We start from the raw sequence: 21,349 nt of genomic DNA on the forward strand, positions 1-21,349 counted from the left end.
TCAGTTAAACTGGTTTTTAGTTTTAATCCAGTAGAACAGAATAAAGAAGAAGCAACTTAAAAAAGAAAAGAAATAAGAAACTTCCTGGGTATGATAATGTAGGGTAAAATGTCACTCTTCAGCAAAGCAAACAGAGGTGGACATTATAAGATCTTACCTCAAAATATCAAGGGCTGTGGTGTTATTCACTGTACAGCATTGACTCAAAAAGTGCAAAGCACTAAATTTGATCCCTGCCATTACAGGTAAAAACTGAAATGAACAAAACAAATAACAAAACCAAAAATGAAACATGAAACAAACTGAGAGAAAACATTTCTTACATTTATTTTGCAAAAGAACTATATCTTTTAATGTGTGTGCATTAATATAAAATATAGTGTTATATGTAAATAAATACATGTACATATATATGTATATATAATATTTTATATATGATATAAAATACAGTGTTATATGTAAATAAATACATATACATACATACATACAAAAATACATATTTTATGCCTATGATCAGAAAAGATAAGCAGAATTGATAAAAGACAGAGACTTTTAAGATGAACAATATATTTTATCCAGTAAGCACATTAAAGTAAAAGCACAGGAAATAGCAAAATAGGGAGATAAAGATGTAGCTCAACACTGAGAACACTGGTTGTTTTTCCAGAAGGCCCAGGATTGAGTCCCAGTACCCACACTGTAGCTAACAAACATCTATAACTCCACTTCCAAGGTACCTGATCCACCCCCTCCCCAGCTTTTTTGCCTTTATAGGCATAGTCACATAAGTGGTACAGAGATACATATGCAAACAAAACATGCATACACATAAAATAATAAATAAGCGTTTTAAAAGGTGAAATATTTAAAACCAAATAGAAAATGGAGTGACATTGCCAAATATTAGACAGACTGTGAAGTCTTAGAGATACTTTTATGTTACCAGTGGCAGTAAAATGTGATGATTATTTGAGAAACTATTTAGTGATTCTATGAAGTTAAATATCTCATGATCCTATTTTAGAAACAGTAACCTGTTGATATTTCATATGAAATTATCAAAAATAAATTTAATGTTATTAGGGAAAACAAACAAACATGCAAAAAGAAAGTTTCCTGAGAGATATTGTTGAAGGGCAGGTCAGAAAAAAACAAAACAAAAATATCAAAAGAGTCATCATTCATTTTCAGAATCAAACTATCTTTCTTAATTATGCAATCACAACACAAAATCCTGTAGGAAAGATGAATGCATCCTGCATTTTCCCTTTCTAGGCCTTCAATCCCATGCACAGTTCAATTAGCTGTCATCCAATATGCTACTGATTTCAGTTTTCATGACAGCAACAAAAATCAGTCTGTGTTTTATTTTTATTTTTGTTTATTTTATTTCTGTTATTTTACGTATTTTTAAGGTTAAAAGACATTAGAATACACTGATACACCAGAATTTATTTTCATGATTTAAAACTCTGTACAAGTTGTTTTGTTTATTCTCCCCAGGCCCAGTTTGGATTTTAATAAAACCTCAAAGGAACCATATGTATTGTTTCTAATACATATGACCTACTTCCTACCCATTCTCACTCCCTGAATCCAAGGTGAGTCATAGTCTAAAGCCAATATTCATTCTTATAAAACCTTCTAGATTTAACTCTTTTCCTGGGTTAGTAAATGGTAGGTTTGGTCAGGGGTTCTGTTCTTATTCTCAAGATTCAGGTGGGTCTTTAACACATGAGCCCTTCAGGGGAGGGCCTTCCTATTGATTTCTTCTTGTAGTTTACAATATTATTTATGGGAAAGAGCAGAAATGACCAGTTTTTATAAAAGTCCATTTTTCCCTGATACAGATAAAAAAATTCTACTGAAACAATACAAGGTGAAGAAAGAAAACTAGACCATTAGGGATGTAAAACCAATTTCTAAGTAAGATTGTTACTTCTGGAGAGTGAGGTGCCGGATACACTCGGTTGTGCACTTCAGAAGATTGAGAACCACTGCTGGAGAGACAAGAGAAGGGTAGGAATGTGCTTCAGAGTTGTTGACTATTAAAGGAAGAAGACATAGAAAACAAAAGAAACTATTCCTTCCTCCGTTCCAAAGAAAGCATGGTGGGGAAGTTTATAGCAAGCATAGGTGCAAGGTTATTAGAATTGGACAGTATGATGTTAGAGGGATTAATTGTTTGGAATGAGAAATATTTAATCCACGGGTCTGTTTACTTCCCCATAGATCTGTTACAGTTTACTGTACAGAAAGGAGAGTGACGAATAATCGATAGCAAGACACCCTAATTGTCTCCAGACTAAAGGCGGAAGCCCTGGAATTCGTCACACCTCATTGTGTGAGAGTCCTCGCCTGACAGCTACACAGATCAAAGTGCTGTCAAGATAACAGGTTTTTTTGTTCCAAAGAGCAGATTTACTTTCCAGAAGGAGAAGCCAACACTTGAAGCCTATTTTGCCTTCCCCCACCTTGTCCCTTTAGTCAAGTAACTAGATTAAGCCTCTTGGAAAACAAGATAATAACAATCAATGCATTTTTCACCCCTCAGTCAAGCTGGAATCTTAGCTAAAAATGAAATGCTGCAGGTTTGATAATGCCTTTTAGAATTTCGTGCTTATTTTTACAGATGGTGTAAAGGAGCTTGAATGTAATGTCTGACTGCTCAATGTTTGATAGAGATACTTTCGCCAAAAAGCCTCTAAATCATCCATAAGATATCATTTCAGAATTTATCAATCAAATTTACCTAAGTGGAATCTACCTTTACTTACTATTATTTTAAGATACTAAAAAAGTACTGGAGTCACATGGTATGACCTCTAGGAAGTGTGCCAGAGGTGGTTAGATCATAAAGGCTGCCCCTAAAGGACACTGAATAGATAATTTATTGTCTGCCTCCATTCTAGCCCTCCTTCCTCTTATTCTCCCTTTTTTTCCCCCTGAGGTGACCCTTGCTTTACAAAGGTAGAATGCAAGGTAACCTGCCAAAGGCCACTAGGTCCCTGAACCTAACTCCATATTTTTCCATTTCTAGAGCAGAACTCCCCTTTTTCTTATACTCTGAAAGCACCGTCGTCTTGTTCGTTCTCTCAAACAAGCAGTATCCTTACAAGAATCGATAAAGATTTAGTTTCTCTTCTGTAGAGATGAGAACTACCTGGCATGAATGTCAAATCCGCCCTTCTCACTGAGTCTGAGGCTATCATAGCTTTGATTTCCTGATTGAACATTTCGTTTGCACTGGCGAGTGCTTTAAAACAACCTCTCTGACACCTTTTTCATCTAAGTATAACACATGAGGCATATGAGTCTATAAATTGATTTAAATCTCTTGAGAAGGGCTGGTGCTATTTGTGCTGTGTATTAAAATAGCAAGGTATTGCTAGTCGCCACAATACTCTCTTGCAATACTGTAAGGTAGGCAGGTCTAATGTAGCATCTACAGAAGCCTTAAACATGAATTGGAATACAGATTTGTTTGCAGCGATGGGCTTAATTCATTGGGCTTTGTGAGCTCTTGCAGGTGGTTTGAGCTAATGAGCTTTTAGTTTTATTTTTGAAACACTGCGTCTGTGTCCATAAGGAAAGCTAATATTATCAGTAATGATGCTGTGAGCACAACTCATGTACACTGTGGAGGAAGAAGCATAAATGAGGACCATACATTCTCGTTACAGCCGCACTTGCATGCAGTGTGCTGTTTGTATTTTCTTGGGTACCATTTCTGAAATTGACTTGTTAATATACTCCTTGGAGATTGCTCTCTATCCCAAGCACCACAAGCCTGCAGACTATGTCATTTGATGCCCTCTACTCATGTTTATAAGGTCATTGAAGGAGTGGCAGTCTGAGAAGCCCTGTTAACAGTATCTTTTTCTGCCTTCACTATGTACTGATTGCAATGTTAACTTGCCCAGCTATGGAACATAATGAAACATTCCACTAAAAAAACAAAAACATAAACAACTTCTCCTGTACAGTTGGTTGGAGTTTTGAAGGTACACGTTTCCACTTAACCACTGCCTTCACCTGGGAGATACCCTTTTTAATAGCCTGTTTCACTGTATGTGTGTGCTGTTAAGGTATAAGGTATTTCCGGAGCAGGGTCTCCTTTGTATTTTATTGAAAGATTTAGTTATTTTGGCTTGATTTTTTTTTTATTTCAATCCCCATTTCACTGTTGATCACTAAAGGGAAAGGAACTTTAGACACACAAGAATAAAGCAGCGCAGTTCCATCCCAAATCTTCCAGAAACCTATGCATGTGAATAGAATATTTCCAAAATAGTTTCCAAGACGAATAATGTTATGCGGTCATTTGAAAATATGTAATATGCTTAGTAACTTAATAGTGAAAATGCACACTGTGCATCCAAAAACATAAAGAAATTTACATTTGAAAACCATAACAATGATCTACTGTTTTCGGACCTACATGAGAGAAGGAGTGGAACCTCCGTCAGCATGTTAGCCATGGGCTCCAACCACATGCTTCAAGTCAAAAGAGAACACTATCTAAAATCTGTGATGCTAGCTGCAATGGGTTGGCACAGTTTACTGGCTGGCCCTGCAGTGCTTGTGCCCAGAATAATCTGGAAGTAATTGGATTATAGGCTGGTGAGTTGGGTCTAGTCAACTAGAGTATATGGAAGAGAATTCAGAGAACTCTAATAAGTGGCTATGTAGAATATATGCAAAGTATTATCAAGAATTGGAATTCTGGTTATAATTACTACATCAGCATGTGTGTGTTTCATGTGTAAATATCGCATCATGCCTTATTATGCACTATTTTGTTACACAGAAAGAATATTTTGTGACAATAGTATAACTAGACTGATTAATCTGTGTGAAAGGAAATTTCATGTTAGTTAGTTAAATCAAACATTATCTCCCAATTATTCTTGAACATAAACAGTTCTACTAGCAAAGTTTTGTGCAATAAACTTATTTCTTTACTCTCATAGAAAATATATTAGTGGTATTGGCAAAGGAATTTCTTATTGATAGGAGGCATTGAAGAGCATATCACAATCACATGAAACAGTGACTTTTATATTTCAATTTTTGGGGGAATAACTTGCACCTTTTTATTGGTGACTTTTTACAATATACCTGTGTTAATCCCAATTATTTTATTAATCATTCTATGATGTTTTCTTAGTCTCTTCTTCCTAAGTGAGGCTTGGTGCTTTTTAATTTTTTTCACAAATACATTTATATTATTACACATATATAAAATAAATTATATACAGCAAGAAGAACCATGGAACAATCAGGAATTATATACAAGTTACATTCATAGTGTTTTGGTTATTTGTATTTGGAAACCTTGAAGAAAACACCTTCCCTATCTTGGTGAGTCTGAAATTTTGAATGTAAATCAATATCTATCATATTTCATCTCTATCAACTTAAAACATCTACCTAGAGCTAAAAAAAAAATCTTAACCCTTAAACAACTAAGCTTAATTGTAAAACTAAACTATCTGGATTTCAATCTCATCAGAGACTTGAGAAGGAATATAATTAATAACTTGAGTAAACAGGAATTGCGAGTTAGCAGCTTCCAAAAAGAAAAAAAAAATGGCATAGACAGTTTGCTGCCTGAACAGTCACCCAAAACTCTCTATAATGCTGGAGCATCATCTTCAGCCTTCTGGCCCAGTGTATCTGACAGACATATTTGTGAGGAGGAACTACTGAGGACTTGCTTTCCCTGTCTTGGCAGAGTTCAGCCATCAACTCTGCCTACATCCAAGCTTCCCTATTTTTAGGCAGAATTCTATCTGTGGCTGAAAGGAAGACATTTTGCCCAGTGGCTGGTTTGCTACATTTGAAGACATCTCCATAAGGAGGTTCTTGTGTTTTCAACAGTCTTGACAGAAAAAGTGTTGATATTGTTGATAAAACAATCATTGACACTATGCCTCGTTAAATATGTCACATGCGGTGTACAAACAAAAAGAGTATGCATGCTAATATTTTCTTAATGTCAGAATGAAAAGAAATGCAGATGAATTATTAACTGTCTAAGCTGTGCACAGCGTGGTCAATGGTAGAGAGGAAGTATTTCAGTCCCCCAGTGCTACCCCCAAGTTTTAACAGTTCTCACCAATCAGCTCCTTTCTGTACCAGATATTTAACTTCCCTCTAACTGAACATTCCCCCCTGGCATTCAGGCATACCACAATAGTGTAAACAAGAGTAGAGAAATGCACGCGAGTGATGAAAACTCTTCTGGCAAGACAGAAAACTGCAGATGCGGCCTTAATGTTATACACAATTGTATTCACCAGCTTTTAAGAAAAATTTAGCATGTGACAATTATTCCTGAGTGCCCTTGAGTCCTGAGCACAAAAGCAATCTAATGTGAACTATGCACATCTCAAGAATTTATGGTTCATCCTCTAAGTGACCTACAATATTTTCAGCCATGAATCCAGGTGACTTTCAGCACTATGAAGGTATTTCTATAATTTCATATGAGGGCTAAAAAGGAACTCTGTTCTCTTCTCAATGGCTGCTCTCCAGTTATCTTCTTGTAAACATTCTTAGTATTCTTCTTTCTGCATTTTTTCACGATCCCTTCCATCCGGAGGTTGCAGAAACTGTAGATTCACCTGGCAAAACTGTACTCCCAAGGCTCTGTGTGGCTGCCTTTACTACAGAACTATCGAGAGCTTCCTCGGAACACACTCTCACCAACCTCTTTCTTCTTGGCTTTCTTAACGCTGCAATGCCTGTTCCTCTACTTCCTTATTGCATTCTTATCGTGTACCGTCAAAAGATCTTGAGTTTATTTGTAACATTACAGTTACTGAGTTCTCATCTGAGGTTGAATTTCTTGAGCCAGTACCTGGGGAATTCGGTCCTTCTAATGTCTACTGCATCATGACTGAAAAATCAACTATGCCCAAACCATTCTTACCTTCCCAAACCAATGTGTACTGAGCTGGTCTGAAAACACCAATGTTCTTGGAATTAAACGGTCAAAACTTCCATGTTCTCTCTAATTTATTTCTTGCTGTTGTTCTCTATTTCAGTCAACCTATGGGTTTGTGCTCTGACGTGTCAATCCCTCCCTTTGCTTTCTTTAGACTCATAGCCAATATTTTGCTTTAGGTCCTTGACTATTAACTACGTAGCTGTAACAGCCTTCTCATTGTCCTTGCTCACAGTCGTCTTTTCCTTGTGCCCAATTAGCTGGTACTTCACTGATAATATAACACCACACTGCCCTGGTTTTTGATGCATTCCATTTGCTCAAGGCATTTAAAAGCCTCCCATTTATCTCTGCTCTTTTTATGTTGCTTTGTTAAGCTTTAGAAGCCTTTTAGCTACCTACACTCTATATCCTGTTTCTTTAACTCTTATTATTATAACTACAACTCAGTATTATGTATATGCATGGACATATGCACATAGAAGTACACACACATACACACACACACACACACACACACACACACACACACAAATTGCTCAGCCCACACATAATTGAAACAATTGTTTAGAAACAATATTTACACTAGGAACATGAAATCGCTTTTATGTTTTACACCATTACATGGTATTTCCTTTATGATATGATGTCTGTGAGAACTAAAACTGTCTTCCAGTTATAATCAATAATTTGACTTTACCCAGCTGCATGTACAGTTCATTTAACAGTCTACCCCATTTGGAAGACACTTGGCTTCCAAGTTTCAAATATTTTTTTTTTCCTAATTGAAGTCCTTCCTTATGAGGAAGCCTTCTTAGCCATTTTTAATGCTTGAGGTTCTCTGAGGGATTTTTCTAATACTCATTATTCCTGCTAATTCTAAATTGTTTTCTTATGATGACTATCTTTATATATTGTTTGTAAACCTTTTAGAACTATATTATTATATATCATTTTAAATGGTCAAGACAAAGGTAGTAGGCTATTGATAATTCTTAGGATAAGATTTCCTGGCTTTCTATAAGGATCTCAGTTCTGCTATTTTCAAGTCAAATATTTTTAAGTCATTAACTTTTCATATTTAATCATAACAGAAGACATGTAGAAAAACATTAAAGAGCCCTAGTAGGTTGGAATAAAGGCTGTGCATGCTACCGGCACATATTTGATGTATTTAGTACCATGACAGCTAACTCAATATCTTCTCAAAACCTTTCTTGTTTGTTTCCATTTATTTGAAGCATTCTCAAGTGTTTTTCTCTAATCTTCCTTATTACAGTTTCTGATTTTTCCTACTAATATGCTAATATATATGGCAACGTATAATGAAGAATGGATTAGAAAAGTCTGCCTACTTCATCATCCTGCCTCTGTTATAATATTGTTTACATTAATAGTGATCTAGAAAGCATAAAAACATGAGGACAACATTCAATTTTTATTTAATTTGGAGAAGTCATTCATCATAAAAATTTCTCCATCAACTCTGAAAGCTCAGTTTACCAAGCTAAAATGTTTTCAAATGTTTTTTATTTAAAAGTAAAATGTTTCTAAAATAAAAATAGAAATAATTTTAACTAACTTTACTTTTTTTTTTTTTTAGGGATGGGAAGTTGGCCTTTAGCAAAAAGTTAGTTGAATAATTAAAATGTGCCATTCTCTTTTTAATTTGTCTAGGGAAGGTTTTGTATTTTAAGATAAACTAGGACACTAAGTTTTAGAAGCACATATTGCATCAGATTTTAGGACTAAATTTAAATTCATTTTCAACATTCTGCACTGTGATATATGCAGATTAAAAGGAAAGTGACACACATAAAATCGTATCTGTTAAGCATTTTAAATTTAAGAAAATAGCTTTTCACTCACCAACTCTAAGATGGTACTTAGTGTCAGGAATTTTCCAGCATCAGGGAGATGGTAGAAGCTGATGGGACTGATACCATGGAGAAATAGTATTGATGGGGGGTGACTATCACCATATCACTTCTCTGCTAATATTAGTTACTTCCACTCCAACATTTGAATATAAATTGGAAATACTGCGACCTCAAGACCCAGCTATTCCACTCCTAAGTATGTACCCGAAAGATGCTCCACCACACAACAAGGACATTTGCTCAACTATGTTCATAGCAGCTGTATTCGTAATAGCCAGAATCTGGAAACAACCTAGATGTCCCTCAGTCAAAGAATGGGTAAAGAAACTGGTATATTTACACTATGGACTACTACTCAGCTATTCAGAAGAAGAACATTTTGAAATTAGCAGGCAAATGGATGGGACTAGAAATGATCATCCTGAGTGAAGTAATCTAGACCCAGAATGATATGCATGGCATATACTTACTTATAAATAGATATTAGCCCAACATGAATTTCTTCTGAGAGTCTTCACTCAGAAAGGTATTAGGACAAATGCTGGTACTGACTATTGGGACTCCAGGTGAAAAGGGTATGGAAGAATGGGGAAATAGAAGGACCTAGAGGGTCTAGGAGCCCCATAGAAGACCATCAAGGCTGGGTCCTGCAAAAACCACTGTACCAAACAAAGGACAATGCATGCAGTAAACTTGGACCCCCTGTTCAGATCTAGCCAGTGGATAGCTCATTCTCCATGGCTGTCAGGGAGAGCAGGGACTGCCTTTGACATGAACTTTGGTGGCCCCTATTTGATTACTTCCCCTTTGTGGGGAGGCCTGGTGGCACTCAGAGGACAGGAAAGCAGGCTATCCAGATGAGACCTGATTGGCTGTTGGGGCTGAGGTACCCTTCTGTCACAGCTCTAGGAGAACGGAGTGGGGTGAAAAAGAGATGGGGAAGAGGAAGATGCAAGTAAGAGAGAACAATCAGGGATGTAATCTGAATAAATTATTTTAAATAATTAAGAAAATAAAAACAAATATATGTATAATGTCTTTATTCATATTACTCCAACAAATATAGGGATAATACAGTTTTCAAACTTTTCTTTAGCAAATTGTTTACTAATATTTGACTCCATATTACTATACAGGAAAAAACAACTATCATTTTAGATTAATCTATCTCTCAGTTGATACATCTCAGAAAGTACTCCATATAAATATTGACTCAGATTTCTATCTACTTAATGGGCTAGAAGAAATACTGTCAGAAGATGTTGGAAAACTGCTAATGTCTATCAGCAGGCCTTACTATGCATGTGCTAAGCCTTGAATTAAAATCTGTGCATTATCTGTGTCAGCAGTATTGAGACTACCCATCTAAGGAAAAACCAAATCACAGACTGGCTAAAAGCACACACATTCATTCATTGACTATATATATATATACATACATAAACATGTTTGAACACACACACATATATATACATATATATATGTATATATATTCAAATATATATGTATATATGTTCAAATATTTCTCGAGGTGGGAGAAAAGAAAAAGAGGAAGCAAGGGATAATAAATATGAATAATATACCTTCTCTAATACATACAAGCATGTATATATGAAAGGAGTGGAGAGGGTAGGGAACAGTAGGAAGAGGAGGGAAAATAGTTAGAAAGACAGACAGGGACAGAGAGATGGAGATAGACAGAGAGAAAGAGAGGGATTGGGATTTCAGCTTCAGGGATTGAGCCCAGGAACTCACGCATTCTTCCATAGATCTGCCTTACCAGCACAATATTATATTCTATTATAGAACTAATATTCTTTCCTACCACAAACCAACTCTAAAATTTTGTCTGAAAAGTACAATTAGGATCTTTGTTGTTATAAGAATGTGAGAGCTTTTCATATGCATAAGTCTATACATATGTAAGTATGTACACACATGTGTATTTGTATGTTTGTATTCATTTCTTTTTCTTTCTTTGTTTTTGTTGTTGTGTTTGTTTGTTTGTTTGTTTCTTTGTTTTTTTGGAGACAGGGATTTTCTGTGTAACCTTGGCTGTTCTGGACTTGTTTTATAGGCCAGGCTGTCCTAGAACTCACAGAAATTCACAGAAATCTGCCTTTGCCTCCCAGAGTACTGGGATTACAAGCATGCACCACCACACTCTGCTATGCATTTACCTCTTAAATAAGAAATCTAGAACAATCTATCTACTTGATGGGCTAGGAGACAATCTATCTGGGGAAGCTTGATAACTGTTAGTGTTTAGCAGTAGGCCTTGCCCTTCGTGGACTAATCCTTGAGGTAAAAACTGTACATTATCTGTGTCAACAGTACTGAGATGACCTGTCTAAGGAAAAATTCAAGCACAGGCTCCCTTGTCTCACTACCTAAACTCTCTCTCTCTCTCTCTCTCTCTCTCTCTCTCTCTCTCTCTCTCTCTCTCTCTCTCTCTCTCTCTCTCTCTCTCTCTCTCTCTCTCTCTCTCTCTCTCTCTCTCTCTCCCTCTATCCCTCTCTCTCTCTCTCTCTTTCTCTATCTCCTGTGTGTGTGTGTGTGTGTGTGTGTGTGTGTGTGTCTGTGTGTGCAGACCTTTTGATTTGTGTATGAAGGCCAAATGTTGATCAAGGGTGTTCTTCAGCAAACATTTCTGCACATTACATTTTGAAGTATGGTCTTTCAGTCAACCTGGATTTCACTGGTTCCACCAGATTGGCTGTCCAGGACATTGCAAAGATGTCCTCCTGTCCCTACCCACGTTGGAATCTTGGGTATGTGCCATCGCACCAGTCTTTCTGTGGGTCCTGCAAACTGAATTAGGGTTCTCATATTTGCATGGCAATCATCATACTGACAGACTTAGCTCTTTAGCCTTCTTTCTTTCTCTTTATTTCATCAATTCAGTTTCTATTACTGTCTTCTTGTTTTTTTCTTTCTTTATCTGTGCTACAGTATTTTTGTTCTTATATTATTTCCATACTGTATCTGTGCCTCTAATTTATAGGTTATTAATGGTTTCCTGCAATCTTTTAAGCATTCAGATTATGCTGTCAACAGTTGGTTAACAGTAATTACTGACTAGAAGCTAATTTAGTTACTAACAAATATTGCAATCTGTTCTGACCTCACTTACTCCTTATTCTCACAGTGATAATTTTACAAAAACCATGTAAATATGCTCCACTGCCAGTGCCATGAATACCTAGTAGGACACCTTATTCATGACAGACTCTTTGGTAGTGCAACTTCCATTGTTTCTAACATTTCTTCCACTTATGGATATGATGAGCTGCAGGAAAACACACTGCAACTTATAACACGGAATGGTCAAGTGTTATATATAGAAAGCTTCCTTTTTCTTCTTTTATTAAAAGTTATGACAGCTTTTGGCAAATACTTTTTCATTATGCACAAATTATTGATATAAGGAGACCTATGGGATGGCACAAAGCACTGTGACAGTTACAGTTCAGAGGTTATTAATATTTTCTTGTACCATAGAATAAAGCACACAGTAAGAACTCAGTATAGTAGTGAATACAGTCCAAATTCCCTCTTCAGGATGTCGTGTAAAGTGATAAACATTATTACAAAAATTGTACCAAGATTTAAATTTTTTAAATTACGCTGAGTATGGTTCTATAAATCTATATGGCTTTTAGGGGCAGCAATATTCTTTTTTAAAATATGGCATGAGTTTAGGTGCTCTTGACGTGTTTCTTAGTCAAATATACATTTGTTCATTCTCAGATAGTAAATTTTTACTTTTACTATTGATGTCAGCCATGCTTTTACTTTCAATTATGTTCCATTACTTTGATTTTTAAAGTACTTTCAGAGGAAAATTCCTCACTGATGTTTAAGATAACTGGAGAAAAGCCAGGACTGTCTGCACAGGCTCACTGAATGTGTCATTGCCCAGGGGCCCAGGGAGTTGGGAATGCAAACACAAGGAAAGAGCTGGCCTGTCCTTAGAAATGCAGCTTCCATTAGATAGAATGTTTCAGTAAATTTCCTGTTCTTTTATGATCACAGGTAGTGTGCTGTGAATTTCATGAACAAGTGAAAGGTCTTTCCTTCACACACTGGGATTCAATGGGTGGTTTTTAGGCTAAAACAAAATATGCCAATTTTTTTTTTTTTTTGAGTAATGGTCTTCAGAAAGTAAATTACTATATGATTTCCCAGGATAAGAATTATACAGGAGAGGTCATTGGCTATTCCACAGGCAAAATTAAAACTTTAATTAGGGAAGCAGCCTTGGGGAAAAAATCATGTTTTCCCACCTTCTCCGCCTATTGAATGAGATTGACAAGCATGTATGAGTGCAGAGTGACAGCCCGTGTTCGTCTCCCTAAAGTGACACACAGCAGCATATCAATAAAAATGCCTGTATGGTCCTTGTGAACTCTATCATTGTATCAGTGGCAGCTATTCCAGAATTCCACTTATACTCTTTCTTTTATATTATAGTTACATATATCGCTCTGTTCTGAAAACAGAAACTTTTGGGAAACTAAAAGCTAATAAATTGCCTCTTCTCAGCTGTGCTTTGTTCCTTGAGGAAAAGTCGTTTTGATTGAGATGGCATCTTTGCTTTTCTGGTTTGCTGATCTCTCCGGGTTCTGTTCCTCTTCAAACTGCTCAGTTCCTCCCTCCTAGGCTGTGTTCCATGGAATTTCCCCCTTGAGATCGTCACCTGCATTTGGCCTTCGACTTTCCTGCCTGAGGAAATAGATTCCTTTCTGGTTAAAGATAGAGAAGTGTGTTGCCTCTTATGGTAATCACTCACTCATATTGAGCAGCAAGACATTTGGAATAGATACCAGCCTAGTATTCTAAAGAAACTGCTCTTTGTAACTTGGAAAATGTGTATTGTTTTCATAGATATTTAAACTATTGAAAATTCTGCTTATGAGTTATGATGACCATTTAAGTCTAACACAGATATTGAGTTTTAAAGATTTGTTGCAACTTTGCAAAATACTACCTTAATGATTTTGTTACAGGCTGGAAATAATATTATTCAGGGTTATTATGTGTGTTAAATAAGGCTTGTTAAAATATATTGCATTCTTTCCTTTTACTTTCTTTTTCACAATAACTACTGGGAAATTAAAGTTGTTCTGTGGCATAAACTTCGCATTTTTATTGGTTAACTGATTTATAGAGATAGCTAGAGTAAAATTACTCAGAGCCAAGTTAAAACACCCCACTGGGGATTGGTTGCAGGACTCAGATAAGTCAAGAAGGCCTTAGAGAAAAGAATAACTTGTAAGAAAAAGAAGTCGCTTGCTCTTGAAGATTGTAATAAATGATTGCTGTGGAATTTATACTCAGCAGCTAGAATGTAGAGTGCTCAGTGCTGAAGGGCCCTGTCTAATCAGCAACACTTATGGATTTTCCAAGGCCTTTGTGTACTGAGAGACTTGGATGATGCAAAGGAAAGCAGATATTGGTTAAAACAGGGAGGTTGTCTTGAAAGTATTTCATAAAAAGATGGTGCTAATATTGCCTACATGCCTTTCTTTAATCTCTGTTGCCCTCTATTTTCATGTCAGAACTATGGAAGCAGGGACAGCAACTGCCATCTAGGAGACTGTTAACTAAGCCCCCAGCTGACCCTCATGTACACTGAGCTCTGCAAACCACCGTGCTCAGATAGTAAATATTTCTGCTAATGGAAACAGTGTGCAGGCTAACAAAAAAGCTGATATTTCATTAAGCCAAACAGATATTTAGTGAATATCTGACTAACGGGTCCTAATGAAGAAGCAAGCCTCCTTCTAATGACTTACTTTAAGTTATTAAGGATTCAGGGGGAAACTCTTAAGTACTTTCCTCAGGTTAGAGTCTAATTATTATTAATTGGACCCTTAATGGAGTTTATTGCTCATCATCTTTAAACAACTTCCTGTGATACAAGAATGTTTAATTTGCTTCAGAGCAAAAGGTCTTGAAAAACAAAAACAAACAAACAAAAAGTTAGTTCTAAGTACACTATGCACTGATCTGAAACTTTTTACTTGAATAAAATCTCCCCTATCTTTGTATAAGCATAAAGAATAAATGTAGATTTAGAACACCAATCAAGGATCTTGCATTGGCTATAGGCCTTCCGGCAGCTAAGGCTTCATGTGGGTCCTCTGGTAAGGGGAATAAGGTTGTCTCTGACATGGACTCTCTTGCCAGCTTTTCAATCACTTCCCCCTGGTAGTATTACTTTGCCAAGCCACAGGGGAGAAGAAACACTTGGTCCTGATAAGACGTGATGAGCTGGGATGAATGGGAAGGAGGAAAAAAAGAAGGGAGGACTGGGAAGAAGGAGGGAGCATGGAAATGGAAGATGAGGAGGGATGGGCTATGACCAGGATGTAAAGTGAATGAATGACCTAATTAATTAAAAAATTTAACACGACATTATTTTTATTTTAAAATCGTGTGTAACACTTGCTAGCTGTGTGCAGCATGAGGTAAAAACATTTTCATACGTGCACAAGATTGTTAAGGGGTAAACTGTGTTGGTTTAAAGGCATGCCTTCACTATGCATGTAATGAGCCATGACGGTGGTACCTTTTGTTATGTAAGACTATATGGTACTGACTTATCCTGGTTAGGACAGTCTTGGTTTAAAAACAAACCAAAAACAAAAACAAAAAACAAACAACAAACAAACAGACAAGCAAAACCTGTGTTTCGGGAGATAGCAAAGAATCCTGCTAATTTTATATTCTAGATTTTAAGTGTATAAAAATACCAAGACCTGTCTTGAAAAACAAAAACAAATAAGCAAAAAGTTAATTCTAAATACACTATATACTGATCTGAAATTTTACTTGTCTCTAATATTGTATAAGCATAATGTGCAAATATAGATTTAGAACTAATATGATATTATTTTAACTTTAAAATCTAGTATGACAGTTAATGGCTGTGTGCAGTATGAGATAAAACGTTTTCTTGTTACAGTGACATGAAAGCTCACAAGAAATCTGTTGATAACTTGTTTTTTTTAAATTAATTTATTCATATTACATCTCGATTGTCAGCCCTTCCCCTGTTTCCTCCCATTCTTCCCTCCCTCCCGCTTCCCCCCTTCTCCCCTCCCCTATGTCTGTGATTGAGGGAGACTTCCTCCCCCTATATCTGCTCTTAGAATATTGAGTCTCTTCTTGGTAACTTGCTATCCTTCCTCTGAGTGCCGCCAGGCCTCCCCATCCATGGGACGTGGTCAGAAAAGGGGCACCAGAGTTTGTGTGAGAGTCAGATCTCACTCTCCACTCAACGGTGGAGAATATCATGATCGTCGGCTAGGTCTTGGTAGGGCTTCGAAGCTTACTGCCTATATTCTCCTTGGCTGGTGCCTTAGTTTGAGGAGGACCCCAGGACCCAGATCTGCCTGTCATAAAGTTCTTCTTGTAGGTTTCCAGGACCCTGTGGGATAACTTGTATCTGTATTCTTACATATAGCTAACTGACACACAACCCAAATTGTAAATTTAGCAAACCGTGTATATACAAAAACAGAATTAACTCCAGGGCTGGGAAATAAGACCCACACAGACTTTCAAGCATCGAGAGGCCATCGACTTTGTCATCTATCAACCATGTCAACATGGATGACCACTGTATTTATAATCTGAAGCACTAAGGAAAGTAAGAGCCAAAGAGAATTTTCTCTTGCTTAGCATGAAGCCCTGATGCCCATTTTCACGTGCATGACTTGTCACTTCCTAAACTTTAGTAATTTAATAACTATTTTGACCTGATACTGAAGATTCATAAGTGCACAATAGAAATAGTATTCTTTTCCAGAACAAGATGAATAAAGCTTCAGAGGGCACTTGATGGAGAATTTGGAATTAGGACATGAGGCATCTTAGAATTAAACTGTGCCCAAGTTTTCAGCTTGGACATAGGTGGGTATATTCACAGCAAAAACTATCCTGATCAAAGAAAGTTTAAAAACACAAACACTACACAGGATTTTCCATAAAACGACCCAACACAATCTCCAGGTAAGCTACCCACGTTCATTCTTGTAGTGGCTCATTTTATGAACAGTTTTAAGTTTCTTGCCATCAGTGTTCACTTCTTTCTCAAGGTTGGTGTACATTGCACCCTTACCCAGTGAGGACAATGTGTTGAGAGAGGCAATGAGATAATAAAATATTTGATTCTATGGTAAAAGGAAAAATATGTGTGATCATATTTGCTTTAATCAAAAGCTTTGAACTGTTCCTTCCCATGCAAAGACAAGGTATTTACTCTATGTATTAATGTGTATCTTTCAGGGGGAGTGAAATAAAAAATTTTATATTTATAACATAAAGCTTTAGCCATCTCTTATCCTGAGATGATCCCTGATAGGACAGAAAGCCTGGCTGTGACCTTTTAAATTATGTAGCCTGGGGCCACCTTTGTGATAAAAAATTGGATGAACTATTAAAGTTCTTAAGGATAAAGCATCCCAGAAACAAAGGCATTTGATTATTTATACATTTGTAAAAATGATTTTAGATCAATTACAATTTTATAAATATAACCCATTGAATAGATGGGATTGATAAATAGGATTTTTTTTGTTCATGATAACACATAAAGGTTTTATTATCAGAAGTTACAATTTCTATACATGTTTTATTATAATTTATTTACATTACATCTCAATTATAATTTGATATTGATGCCAATATTATCTTTAAAATATTCATTAATTATTGTCATGTCCCATGCCATTTCACAAGGTATATTTAACTACATTAGTCATTATGTGAAATTCATCATACATTTTTTTTAGCCTAAAACCTAAATAAGAAGAACCATAAGTTATATAACCTTAAGGTGAAAAAGTTAGTACAAACCGTAGGACATTTTGACTTCCAAATTGCTATATTTGGGCTTAGAATCCATCACTGAATTTCTTGACAGCTTCAGAAAAATGTAAAAAGTACTGGATTCAAAAAAGAGAAAACATCTGTTTCTCAGGGGAAGCAATTTTAGTGCTTACAAATAAAGCTTCTTTCCCAAGTATGGCTTCACAAGGAGGTCTTCAGTGAGAGACTTTCCCAGTCCTACCTGATGGCAGGGCTAAGAATAAGTTTGTTTCATTACAGAGTCTGTCAAAAGAACTAAGCAACAAGATGTTTTAAAAATCAATTCATCAAACCACTGTTACATTTCAAGGACAAACTGAGAATTTCTAACCAGAACATCTTTGCAAATATCTGCTTTTCTCACTTCTTGAAGTTGTATTTTCACTGAATTAGATACAGCTCAACAGTTTCTTTTCCGGCCAAAGTTTGGGAGTAGCAGGAAATCTCCTGTTGTAAATCCAGGGACTGCATTAAGCAAGCAAACAAAACCAAACAGAAATAGACTAAAACTACCTTCGTGTTACACTCCTCATGGAGCGGGATCTGTATGTACCCAGAAGGTGGGTGTGATAGGAGATGGCACAGCTTCTAGGTTTGTTTCTGTCTCTTTAAACTAGGGACTCCTGGGTACAGGGGACTTGCCCTCACAGGACAGTGCCCACTGGCTTGGGTGACCGACCTTCTAACATTATACATCCAATTGTCATTTACAAATAAGTCCATCTTCCTGATTTCAGCTTTGAACACACCACTATGCAATTTGTAAGGGCGAGACTAGTTTAAAAACAGTATCTGTCATGGCTCTCTCCTCAGCACGTTCTACAGATCATTTTTCTCCCAGAATTTTAGAAATATTTTATTTTTAAGAAAATAATTTTAAAAATATTTGAAAGACCCTGTTTTAAGAAGTATAAAGAAAATGTTGACTTCAGAGGTCAGTATTTATTACTGACTGTTTTAATATGAGACCCATCTTTATCTATAATGTGTTCTGAGATGGTTTGAATAACAGTGGATCTCATAAGCTTATATCTTTTAATGCTTGGTTCCCAGTTGGTGAAATTGTTAGGGAAGGATGAGGAATAAGGGTTGTGTCTTCTGGTGTGGGATTTAAGGCATCGAAGCCTCTTGCTTTGCCTAGTCCACTCTCTCTCTATCCTGCTTACCTCAAGATGTGAACTTCAGGTGTTCCTGGCACCATATCTTTGCTCTGCCAGTATAGACTCTAATCCTCGGGAACGCTGAGCCCAATTAATTGATTCCTTTTATTTTTTCCTTCTTGGCCTTGCATTTATGTCTTTTTGTATTAAATCTTTTTTGAAGACCATATATAACTATTTTACTTTATATTTCTATAGAATCATATCAATCTTTTGTACCTAAGATGTATATTATTGTGATAAAGACAGAATAGTAATTGATATGATCATAATTTCAACAACTAACAATTAGCTTGTATAACTTATTTATCCTAAACAGTCTGCAATAGCACTTTCAAACACAGGACTTTGATTAAGCCTGGAGTTTCTCAACATTTAGAAACTGAAACACAAATGCTATTCCTACTTTGTTTAACTATTTCTCAAATTTTATTTGCACCCCTACAAGGGTATTATTTGTCCCAAATCAGGCAGAAGAAACCTTAAGAAAACGCACCCAATTTCCATTAAGGGGATAAGGTAGGCTTTCGGTTGCTTTCTTGTGCTATAGAGGGCTATTTTCAATGGTAATTGGTTACAAGTTATTATTGGTCTTATTTAGAGAGAAAACAAGGTTGGACTCAGGGATGTCTCTCTTTTCCTTTATCTTCCATTCTTAGGTTTGGAGAGAGTGGTTGAAAAGAAAGAAAGGGGAATATATAAATATATAGGGAAGATAGAACAAAAAGTAGATTAGTGGATCTACTCCTCAACTTAATGCCTTAATTGTCACTCAAAAGGTTATTTTTAATTCGCGGGTATAGAATTGTGTATATAAGCACAAAATAAGTTTAATTTTAGATACAGTGGTATAGAATTCAAATTTAAGATAATTCTTCACACACACTATATATTTCTACCGTAATATGAGGTATTGTGCCCATATAACTCAATTATAAATGCTTCCTTTTAAGAGTTGCCCAAGTCATAGTGTTTTATCAAAGTAACAGAATGTAACTAAGACACATTTGGATGAGCTCTGCCAGTTAGATGACTTTAATAGAAAAATGAATGATGCATCCTTGGACTTTCTCCATACTAGGATTTTATAACACAGTATGTAGGACATTCAGTGAGAACTATCTAATATGTGTGTGGAATTTTCTAAAATACACAAATCCCTTGAAATCTTGTCACTATTGAATAATTGTATTATAGGACAGGTTTGGCACAAAAAAGTTACATGTTTGAATTTCTTTGATTCCCTCATTTTCCTTTTCTTTCTTTCTTTTTTTGTTGTTGTCATTGTTTTGGTTTGGTTTTGGTTTTGGTTTTGGTTTTGGTTTTGGTTTTGGTTTTGGTTTTGGCTTTTAGAGACAGGGTTTTTCTGTATAGCCTTGGCTGTCCTGGGCTTATTTTGTAGACCAGGCTGGCCTCGAACTCACAGAGATTCACCTGCCTCTTCCACCCCAAGTGCTGGCATTATAGGCCTGCAGCAGCACACCTGACTTGAACTTTTTTCAAAAGAGTGACCTCTACAATATTTTTTTTATTAACTTATTCTTGTTATATCTCAATGTTTATCCCATCCCTTGTATCCTCCCATTCTTCCCTCCCCCCGATTTTTCCATTATTCCCCTCCCCTATGACTGTTCCTGAGGGGGATTACCTCCCCCTGTATATGCTCATAGGGTATCAAGTCTCTTCTTGGCAACCTGCGGTCCTTCCTCTGAGTGCCACCAGGTCTCCCCCTCCAGGGGACATGGTCAAATGTGAGGCACCAGAGTACGTGAGAAAGTCATATCCCACTCTCCACTCAACTGTGGAGAATGTTCTGACTGTTGGCTAGATCTGGGTAGGGGCTTAAAGTTTACCGCCTGTATTGTCCTTGGCTGGTGCCTTAATTTGAGCGAGACCCCTGGGCCCAAATCTACCTATCATAATGTTCTACTTGTAGGTTTCTAGGACCCTCTGGATCCTTCTACTTTGCTATTCTCCCATGCTTCTCTCATCTAGAGTCCCAATAGGATGTCCTCCCCTCTGTCCCAGTTTCCTGGTAAGTGAAGGCTTTCGTGGGACATGCCCCTTGGGCTAGTATGCAGCCAGAACATGGAAACAGCCTAAGTGTCCATCAGTAGAAGAATGGATAAAGAAACTGTGGTACATATACACTATGGAATACTACTCAGCTATTAAAAACAAGGAATTCCCGAAATTTGTGGACAAATGGATTGAGCTAGAAATGATCATAATGAGTGAGTTAACCCAGAAGCAGAAAGAATCAAATGGTATATACTCACTTATACCTTTACAATATTTTAATTAGCAAATTTCAGGCAAAAAATTAAAATAACTTTGGACTGTCTCCTTTCTTTTCCTTTCCAAAGTTCTATGCTTCTAGAAAGGAGAGTTTGCTGAAGCAAATAATAACGTTCATTAAATGTCTCATGAGCACATAGAGACCCTGTGGACCCAGGGTGTGTACTTTTTTACATTGAACT

General features: G+C 36.5%; 1 protein-coding gene across 4 annotated transcripts in view; it reads left to right on the forward strand.

The window, feature by feature from the left end:
* Positions 1-21,349, forward strand: part of Kcnh7 (potassium voltage-gated channel subfamily H member 7) — a 450,850-nt gene that overhangs the window by 21,693 nt on the left and 407,808 nt on the right. The window lies entirely within an intron of this gene.

Source organism: Acomys russatus, chromosome 24 (genome assembly GCF_903995435.1).
Source record: "Acomys russatus chromosome 24, mAcoRus1.1, whole genome shotgun sequence".
NCBI lineage: Eukaryota > Metazoa > Chordata > Mammalia > Rodentia > Muridae > Acomys > Acomys russatus.